The following is a 10,693-nucleotide window of genomic DNA, read 5'->3' on the forward strand; positions in this document are numbered from 1 at the left end:
GCAGTGTGTCTTGGAGCTTTGTTTCAAGATCCCTTTGCACACTGATTTTCCAAAGGCTTCTATGCCTTTGAAATAAAAGAAATGAGGAAAGGATGGGGAGGAAGGAGTAGGTGACATCGCAGATACTTTTTATAAAAAGAGAAACTGAGGAAAGAGACATGAAATAACCAAATGCAAGGACAAACTGCAAGAGTGTGGAATTATCACTGTGTTATAGCTACACAAGTAAGACTGCTGTTGTACAATAAAAAATAATGATATCTTGCACCCACTTATTATATTTATGTGGATATATTTTGAGATCCAAGGAGACAGGTGGTTTTTTTTTTTTAAAAGACACAGAACTTGTTGTTGCTCTCTTTGAATCTTGCAGTCCCATATGTCTAATGACAGTTTTAAATTTGTATGGAAATGAGATTTGATTTATAAAGAAAGTTCCTGATGCTTTGTGTCATTACAAACAGTATGAGCCATTGCAGCTCTTCCTCCGATGTGACATAGAGGGCAGCAGAATGCTGTAATTCTAGTGCAGTATCTGCAACCTCAGAAAACAGGGTAGATCTTGAGCCTAGTAAATACTACATTTTTAAAAGAACCTTTACAAAATAGGCTAACACAAATGCCCACAGCTACTGTGTGTCTTTTTTGCACCCCATGACATCTGATTAATTTGTTGTTGAGCTTCTATAACCTTAGACTCAGTAGGATGCAAAGTAATATGCAAAGTTTTGCATAGCATTATTATAATTATTTAGAAACAGGTTAGAAAATGTAAATTGAAGTTGGGGACCAGCATCCCCAGTATGAGAAACACTGGCCAGTAGTGGTAGTGTTAGTACCTGATTTGTAAAGTATTCTAGAGCTGTGGTATTCTGAAAAATGTGACAGCCATTATTCCAGCTGATCCTCCAATCATTAAAACAGGGGCTGGGAACCAGGACCATTCAGATGGTTTGGACTACAACTCCCATTATCATTACCGTTGGCCATTCTGGCTGGGGCTGTTGGGAGCCATAGTCCAAAGCATTATTTGCCCACTCATGTTCTAGAGGTAAAGCCATATTTCATTATTAGGAGAATGTTTATAACTATGTTGGCCAGACAGGATGAGAGACACAGGTAGGTTGCTTCAGCAGCTACCATATAAGCAGGGGCAGCCAGTGTGAGGAATTTGCACAAAGTTTTATTCCAGGTGTTAAATGAGCTCTCTGAAGTATTTAACTCTATCAGGATATGGCATGAGAGAGGCATCCAAACTGGATTTTTTTCTCCCTTAAAGCAGCAGTAATTGCTTGAACCAGCTCTTTCTAGTCATAAGTAGTAGGACTTTTAAGTGGTGTTCATGAATATTTAGAAAATTGCTCCTGAAGATCTGGGCTGGGATTCTGTCAGTGTCATACATATGTGTATGTTCCCTTACACCTGTGGTTGTACTTTTTCTGGTCATTGTGCAATGGACATATTCAGTCCATGGTTGTTTAAATGGGATTCCACTTCACACCTACCCTTAGTCTTGACTAGACTAGCACCATTTACTTATATGGTGACTCACCATTCCAAGTTGATTCCACTGTCCCTACCGCAGTTGGGACAAACCAACTGTATTCCAGCCATGCTTGGATGATGTGTAACTATTTGTGCCTTCAGTGTACCACTTCCTTTACTGAGTTTGCAGAAATAGTCAATGTGCATTTCCTGTTATGCAATAAATATGCACATTGGCACAATTGATGGCACAGTGTTGATATTCAGCAGTAGAGTGTTATGTGCCTTCAAGTCATTTCTGACTTATGGCGACCCCAATCATGGAGTTTTCTTGGCAAGATTTGTTTAGAGGAGGTTTGCCATTGCCTTCACCTGAGGCTGAGAGCAGGTGAACTGCCCAAGTTCACCCAATGGGGTTCTTGGCTGGCAATCGAACCCTTCAGAGTCATAGTTCAACACTCAAATCAATACGCCATGCTGGCACAACCACTACATGAGTGCAAATTTACAAATTGCAAGCACTGGGTAGCAACTCAGCCCTAGAGTGGTGGTAAAAAGCTCCATACACCCTACAGATAGTTCTAAAGATTGGTGCACTAGTGTGAAAACAGAGAGCGCATGGTACCTATACTGTGCATGTGTAATAGCAACTAGATAGCAATGCATAAAGGCACTGTCTGCAGCCACACATGTATACTTTGGTATCTGGTATTCCATGATGTTTAACCTTTAGAGCTTGAAATCAATGAACATTGACTTATCATGATTAACTTAAATCCCACTGATTTCAATGAGCAGGACTATGTCTGGTGATTACACAGCATCTTTCACTGATTCACACATTATTTTTTCCTAGTAAGAACTTGAACATTTTTTAATAAGAAAAACACAATTATTATTATTATTTATATCCCAGCACGAAACATGAAAAATGTTTAGCTCCTCACTGCTAAATTGCAATAAAAGCAATCCTGCAATCTAATTGCTACCCACTATGGAAGGAAATAATTGCTGTTTTTTAATACTTGATTATTTCTTTTTTAATTGAATGGGACATCTATATTGATGCTTTGGAAATATGCAAATTGCTTCAAGTTTAAACAATTAATTCAGTATTTAGAGCCAGATAATTAATCAGCTAGAATGTTGAATTGGTGATCTGCCTGAGACATAAATGACCTTATCAAAATAAACAAAAGGCAGAAAAATAATGTGCGTTTTTTCTTATGTGAATCACTAAGTTCAAGAAAGAGAAGTTCAAGACCCTGCATTGGGAGATGTAGCTATGACAATTGACTCTATCATCATAGCTACATCTCCCAATGTTACCCCCAGAAATCTACCTTTTAAAAGCAGGGCAGCTTTGGCAACAGATGGATTTCTGAGGTGCCAGAGAGCAAGGAAATGTGTGATAATGCCTCCAGCCCTCTCCCAGCAACAAGGCAGCTTGTGACAAGCATCTGCAATAGGACCCCATGCCACTGCCTGTTGCACTGCCAGAAGAGGTCTGGGGTCATCATTACACAGTGCTACACTCTCCACAACCTTGGAAATCCTCCTGTTGGGTGAGGATTGTATGGGTTAAAAGACAGTTTTGGGGGAGTGCTTTTGGTTGCTGCAATGGTGCAATGACCGTAATCTTGATTTCCAAAATTTATGATGTTGAAAATCCAGTTATGACATCCCAAATATTGAACAGGATGCCAGCATATATTTTCAGGACAGATGTTAAGAAATACTTTTCTTAGTTTATTATTTCTTGCCACTTTCTTAAATTTTGAAACCATATAAGATAGATTAAAAACCCACAAAGAAAAATACAGTTGGCCCTTCATATCCACAGAGTCTTTCCCCATGAATTCAAGCATCTACAGTTTGAAAATATTGAAAAAAAGTATAAATTCTAAAAAGTGAACTTTGATTTTGATGTTTTATAAAAGAGACACCATTTTACTATGCCACTGTATTTAATGGGACTTGAGCATCCACAGTTGGTATCCATGGGGGCTTCTGGAACCAAATTGCAGTAGATACTAAGGGCCTAATGCCATATGATGATTTTAGTTCTTTTAAAAATATTATTGTTAGGTTTTTAATCTTTTTGTGAGTTGCCTTGGGTTGTACTCCATGAGACAGGTGGCATACACATGAAATAAAATAGATAAATAAATCAGTACTCCAAATATTTTGCAGTGGATTGATTTTGAAAGGGCAATTCTGAACCAAAACCTGTTCCTGTTGGATAAACACTGCTAGATCTGAGGTTCTTTCATGCTGCACAGTGATAGCACTAGGATTCCACTTTAACTGCCATGGCTGCATTATCCCATTGACTCCTGAAATTTGTTGTTTGCAAAACCATGAGAATTGCTGTCTGGCTAAGAATTTTTAAAATTCCTCCCTAAGCTGGAAATCCTAGGATTCTGCAGGATAGAACCATAACACTTAAAGTGGAATATAGCATTATAATTGTGTATTGTGAAAGACCCCCAAACTGTCTGACATGGATCCAAAACACATTGCAGAAATAATCCAGTTTGAGACTGCTTTCACTGCCTTGGCTCAGTGCTAGGGACTTCTGGGAATTATAGTTTATTGTGACCAGAGCTCTCTGACAGAAAAGGCTAAATGAGTCACAAAACTAGAGTTCCCAGAATTCTCTACAACTGAGCCAGGGCAGTTAAAGTGGTCTCAAACTGGATTATTTCTATAGTGTGTTTTGGACCATGGGGGTCTTTCATGTTGTTATATACTCATATAAGGATCCCTAACTTCCCCAGCTAGAAAGAGGAATACAGTGCAGTTCAGAACAAACAGGGGAACTTGATGGATATGTACTTGGTAATACAAGCCAGTGATTCCTGGACCCATTACATCATTGTATATAAGGACCCATTCACACAACACAGTTATAGAACTATGCTTCCACATTAAGTGACCTGGCAGTTTCCTGAATTCTATAGAATGTTACCATGGCAGTTAAAGTGGAATCATAGTACTGTAACTGTGAAACAGGAAAGGGCCCCAAGTCACTGAGAGTGACTGATGTACTCAGTATTTTAAGAGCTATTGGACTAGCATGGGAGCTAGTTGCAGAAGTACCATTTTATACAAATAGCCAGTTTGGAGGGCTACTTTTGTGGGGCTCCAACTCCCAGAATCTCACAGCTGGCTTGGCACTGGTCCCAAAAGTAGCTTTTTCCAAGCTCTGAATCAGCAGAGTAGACACTACGCTAAAGCTACATGCTCAGGGAGTCATTCTGTGCATTGTCAGAAGCATCCATATCAAAAGATTTGAGATGTCAGTCCTCTTGATTGACTGAACTAGGCCATGGGTGCCTCATTTTGCAAGTCTGAAGTCCTGTCTCTCAGAATTCACATCAAAATAAAAAATCAAGCTGGTCCCAAATGACAACTCACTCCAGGGATCCCTTCTGAAATGTAGATTAGATACAAGAGTTCATGCTTTACACTTGTGCATTGGTCTGGCTACAGAGAACTCTTATTGCGATGGCAGGCCAGAAACATCTCTCCTCTTTAATGGCACATTAGAAAAAGTTCATACAGTCACTCTGTTGCTGTCCACTTGGAGAGTTTGTAAACCTTCCCTGGTTTTGGACCACAACTCCTGCAATCCCCTAACCAGCAAGAGGTAACATTTCTAATCTCTCTCTTCATGTTAGAGCAAAAATTGTCAAAAAGCTCTAAGGATATTTATAAGAAAGTGCTAAAATCCCATAACTAGACCCTTGGAGGCTACTGGAGGATTCCTTCATCATTATACATCCAGCTACAGGCTTATAGCCAGATGCTTCTCTGATGTTTCTTGCTCTCCGCTGGCCACTAAGGCTGGGCCTTCATGGGCCAGAATACTCCGGAAGCAGCCTGTAGTATTCTGGCCATGAAGCTGCCTCGACACGCTGCCTCAGAGAGTGGTGGAGTCTTCTTCTTTGGATGTTTTAAACGGAGGCTGGATGGCCATCTTTTGGTGGCACTTTGATTGTGTCTTCCTGGATGGCTTTTGGGGTCTCTTCCAACTATATGATTCTAATCTATGAAGATTTTCACAGTGGCACTTACTGTGGATTAAGCACCAGTAAAGCACTGGTAAAACATCCCTGAAGCACGAGGGTGTGAAAGCCAGTCACGCTTCTGAAACATCAGTGTAGCATCCCTTCACCTCTACCACCACCCTTGAATTGTTCACAGAGCAGCCATTTCCTATTAACGCAAAATTCCCATTAATAGGAAATGGCTGCTACATGTACAATTCAAGGACAGTAGAGGCAAGGGGATGCTTCACTGACATTTCAGAAGTGTGACCGGCTTTCAAATGTCGTGCTTCAGGGACGTTTTACTGACGCTTAACCCATGGTAAGCACCGATGTGAAAATCTTCTATGACATTTTCCTGTTACCCGAGGACTCTGTTGTGATAGCAGGTGTCTATTCACATGTGTGTCCCGCTGTGTCACCCACCACTGCGGTGTGTCACTCCCTTTGATGTGAGACCAAAAATGAGGCACCCAGCCTCAGGCACATGGCTGAGTGCCTCATTCTGATTTCAAGAGGAGTGGCATGTGATAATGGAGGCAGTGTATGGCACAGGAGGACATGTTGTAAACAGCTGCCTGCTGTCACTCTGGAGTTCTCCGGTAGAACTGGAGCAAAAGGTTTTTTTTTAATGAACAGTGTAAAGGGTGTATATGGCAGGTTTGATGCTGAACTGACTGGATGTTGTCCAGACCATTTGCACCAGCACTAGGGAATGGGGCCTGCATCATCCAGTCTGCTTGTGGGAGGAGAGATGGGGTGGGAGGACATTTTATTTGGTTCATGCAGGCAATCCCTAAGTGGCCATGGGAGGCACAGGGTCACTAGAAATCATTGCTTGAGAAAGGCAGTGAATTCTTCCCACATTTTGTATGAAAGGCTTCTCATCTTTAATAGCTACACTGTTGTATTGGTTTAGCTGAACTGCTTTAAGAGCTTTTAAAATATTTTAAATTGTCGTTTATTCTTTTATTGAATGACTGGTTTTAATACAGTACTTCAAATAGTTTAATTCTATTTTAATGCTGTTTTTGTAATTTTTTAATTATATTGTTCTTTTAAACTGTGAGCTGCTTCGAGTCCCAATTTTTTTGGGGAAAATGGAATGATGATGATGATGGTTACTGTTATGAATACAGTAGTAATAATAATACATGGTAGTCACCGTGATCCTCTCTAAGTTAGGAATAGTATACCTAGTGACTTCAGTTAGTACAAGATGGGTGAGATTTACATTCTGTTCATTTTTGGTACAAACTTTCAAAACCTTTGCAAATTTCTTCATAACAGATTGCTAAGAATATGTGACGTAAAAAAGAAAAAATGTGGAAGAAAGCAAAAGGGACAGATTGATTATTTCAAAACATGAACACAAATGATGTCATGGCTAGTTTAGCCCTCATTTCATCTGTAGATCTTCCCTCCAAAACTTTCTCTCCTTGCTCACTCTTAATATATTATGGACATACTATTAAATGTAACAGAAAGGTGGGGTTTTTTTCCAATCAAAAGGAGTTGTTTTCTAGAATCAGCAAAACAAAGAAAAACAAATAAAATAAAATAATGCCTAGTTGCTACGTATGCTCAAGAAGGCATCTGAAGTGATATATTTGTCATCTTATACTCCCTGTTGTGCTTAAACAAGAATTTTGTGAACTTCTGAAGCCTCTCTTTATTTCCAGCAACTTTCTGTCATAATTGCAAATATTTTCTTTTGAGTCTCTCATCATGATGCAGTTCTAAGAGTGGCACCAGCAGTGCAAGGATGAGTTTAATGTCTTTAACTTGATTTCTCCCAATACTCCTGGGAATGGTTTCCAACAGGCTGCCATTCTACTGAATTATTATGAAATATATATATATATATATATATATATATATATATATATGCTACTTCCTTGCAAATCCTTGAAACAAAATAGTAGTTGGGTATTGTTTCAGGTGCCTTCAGCTACAGAAAATCCAGTTTATAGGTCTTCGTATCATCCCCATTTTGTTTTCCTGTGTCATTGTTTCACCAGGCCCTTTTGCTCTGGATCAGCTGCATAAATATACAGTACACTTTCCCATTTAATGCTCTCCAAGTATTGTATTTACTGTAACATGGTAGGGATGGTTTTCTTTTAACCTAGCAAACAAATTCCATGCCTTAGTTTAAACAAAAAATTCATAAATTTCACAAAGACAGTTACAGCCAGCTCTCCATAGCAATAGATTTTTTTATCCATGGATTTTAGCATCCAAGGCTTGAAAATATTTTTCAAAATATATACATTCCCAAAAGCAAACCCTGATTTGTCATTTTACTGTGTCATTGTATTTAACAGGACTTGAGCATCCATGGATTTTGGTATCCATAGGTCCTGGAACCAAACCCCAGTGGATACCAAGGACCCACTGTATTTCCAAAAACGTATAATTTCCAATCAATTAAACTTCAGGGTTGCCATTTTTTTTCTGTGTCATGGTTCTTGTAGAAAAATAAGAAGTAAATGTCTTAATGGCCTTAGGTTGGGGAAATTTCTTTCATTTAATTTCATGTAGCTCTCCATTGAATATAGCACTAAGAATACATTCATTCAGATATTTCCTGTTACCCTATTGACTACTTCATCCTTCAATTGTGACATATTAGGGTTCTAGCATTGCTAAGAAAAGAAAAGGAGATGACAACTCAGTGCAGATTGCATCCATCTTTGCATATATTTATTTATGTACGTCTGAGGAGAATATAACTAACTAAATAAATCCCCCCCCCCGCCCATCAGCCTTCCTACAGTGATGCATAATGAAATCAAAATATTTAAGTATTTCCTGTTCCCATAAAACATGCCATGCTCTGGAGTAAATGGACACAGGATTTTTTATATGCTGCTGTGCATCTGACACCTCAAGATATGTAGAAAACATCTAATCCATTCCATAAGGCTCTGTGGTTCTGTTAGCTGGAGGATCCAGCATTTTAAAATATGTAGGGCATTCTCTCTTCCTTCTCTTTCTTTCTCCCTCTTCGTTCCCTCTTTTTTTCTAATCAAGGAGAAACAATCTAAAGTGTTCTTTTTCTCATTTTCAAAGCCTCCTGAGGGTGTAGTCAGAACAACTATGCTAGTTACAATTCAATTAAATGACAATCTCTGCAGAATAAATTACTGACATACACATGCATTTAGAGTTTTTAAATCATCCATAAAAGCTTCACCAAAGGACAAAAAAAAAAAGTCCTCCCCCTCTTCATGAGTTTTGCAAATATTCATCAAAGTAAGTTTCAAAACATTTCAAATGGGATAACTCTTTCTTGGACAGCCAAAATGTAGTGTTTGGACTATGACTCTGGAGATCAGGGTTCGATTTCTACTTGGCCATGGAAACTCACTGGGTGATCTTGGGCAATTCACATCCTCTCAGCCCCAGAACAGTCTGTGATAGGTTCACCTTAGGGTCACCATAAATTGGAAATGACTTGAAGGCACACAACAACTACAAACCCTCCTTGTGCTGCAAAGTCCAAGGCTAGGGTTTGTTATACTTTTCTTTAAAAGCTCTAAAAAAGCTTGAAAGATAATTTTTCCAATGTTTTAATGTTCAATATTTTTCAAGGATCTCTCTCATGTTTAAAAGAAAATGTGGAGTAGGAGCCAATGAACACAAAACCGTTAATAAAAATTCAGTATTCAAATTGCTTGTAAGCATGTGGAATTAGTTTGGTGGTTTAGCACTAAAATGGCAGTTGTGCCTCTAGAATAGTGGAAGATCTGGCACCAGGCTCTACTTCTGATGTTGGACTCAGCTCTCATGAGCCCTAGCCAGCACACCCAATAATGAGGGATGACAGAAGTTGTAGCCTAACAATATCCTAGTGTGTGTGTGTGTGTGTGTGTGTGTGTGTGTGTGCATATGTTGCCCTACTACTGACTTACACAGACAACGTGACGTGGTGGTTTTGTTTAGTTTGGTGGATAAGCTGGAGTAGGGGGAAGAATAATATGTTACCTTCCCCAGTCTTAGCTCCCATATTGCACTCTCTATGGATTATTGACAAACCTGAGCCCTGTGGTTTAAGGAATGGCCTTGGCTCACCTAAAACTCACCTAAAACCCAGCTCCCAGATACGCACAGCCGGCCAGTTTGCAAAGTTGGGAGATTCCTGGCTTTGCAAATTGGCTGACTGAGCTCGGATTCTAGCTGGTATTTAGGCGGGTTTTAGGTGGGAGGTGGCATCAGGTTGTGTTCATGCTTACTTTTCTAATCTGCTGACTCAGAAACATTTCCAGCCTACCTCCCAACCTTGTTTGCCTCACCTCCCTAACACCAAAAAGCCCCATCACCTGGTCTCAGGTTTTGGTCCTGACATCTTAGTGAATAGAATGCAGCCCTATCTTGGCCAGTAAAGAAATACATATTTTAATTGTTTTAATTGTAAATGACTTAAAAGTAGTGTTTTAATTGGATGTTTATTGTTTTTTAAAGTAGTACAATACATATGATTGTAAATGCTCTGTTTTAATTTATGTTGTAAGATGCTTTGAGTCCCCTGATGGGGAAAAGGAGAAAACCAATCAAACCAAATCAACCAACCAACCAACCAACCAATCAATCAATCATTAAAATAGAGAACGGAAGATGAAGGCATGGGAAAGTGCTTGGAGCCGAAGAAAAAGTAGTGTCAGAAGGTTAAGGGAAAAAGGCTCTTGAGGAGAAGAACAGAAGGACTGAGATCCATGTTAGTGCATTTAGGACTGGTAGCAATAGCAATAGCAAGTACATTTCTATACCACTTGTTGATGAACTAGCACTCCCTAAGCAGTTTACAGTGTGTAAGCCAATTGTTTCCAACAAGCTGGGTACTCATTTTAGCAGCCTAAGAAATGAGGGAAGGCTGAGTGGACCTTGCAGCCTTCCTCTAGGACTGAATTTACAATGTTGTGGCTGCAGTACCCGCATTTAACCACTGCATCACCAAGGCTCCTTTAGAGCACAGAGTGGATTCATCACCTCACTAAAATGGAAGGCACCAGCTGCCAATACTGGGAGGACTTATTGCAACTCCTGTAGCTCAGTAAGAAAAAATTCTTTTTTGAAAAAATATATATGGGGTGAACCTTACCCACCAGGGCTCCTTAGCAATGTGGATACACTGGAAACTACCAGGAGGAAGC

The sequence above is a fragment of the Sceloporus undulatus genome, chromosome 1, assembly GCF_019175285.1.
Source record: "Sceloporus undulatus isolate JIND9_A2432 ecotype Alabama chromosome 1, SceUnd_v1.1, whole genome shotgun sequence".
In the NCBI taxonomy this organism is placed as follows: Eukaryota; Metazoa; Chordata; class Lepidosauria; order Squamata; family Phrynosomatidae; genus Sceloporus; species Sceloporus undulatus.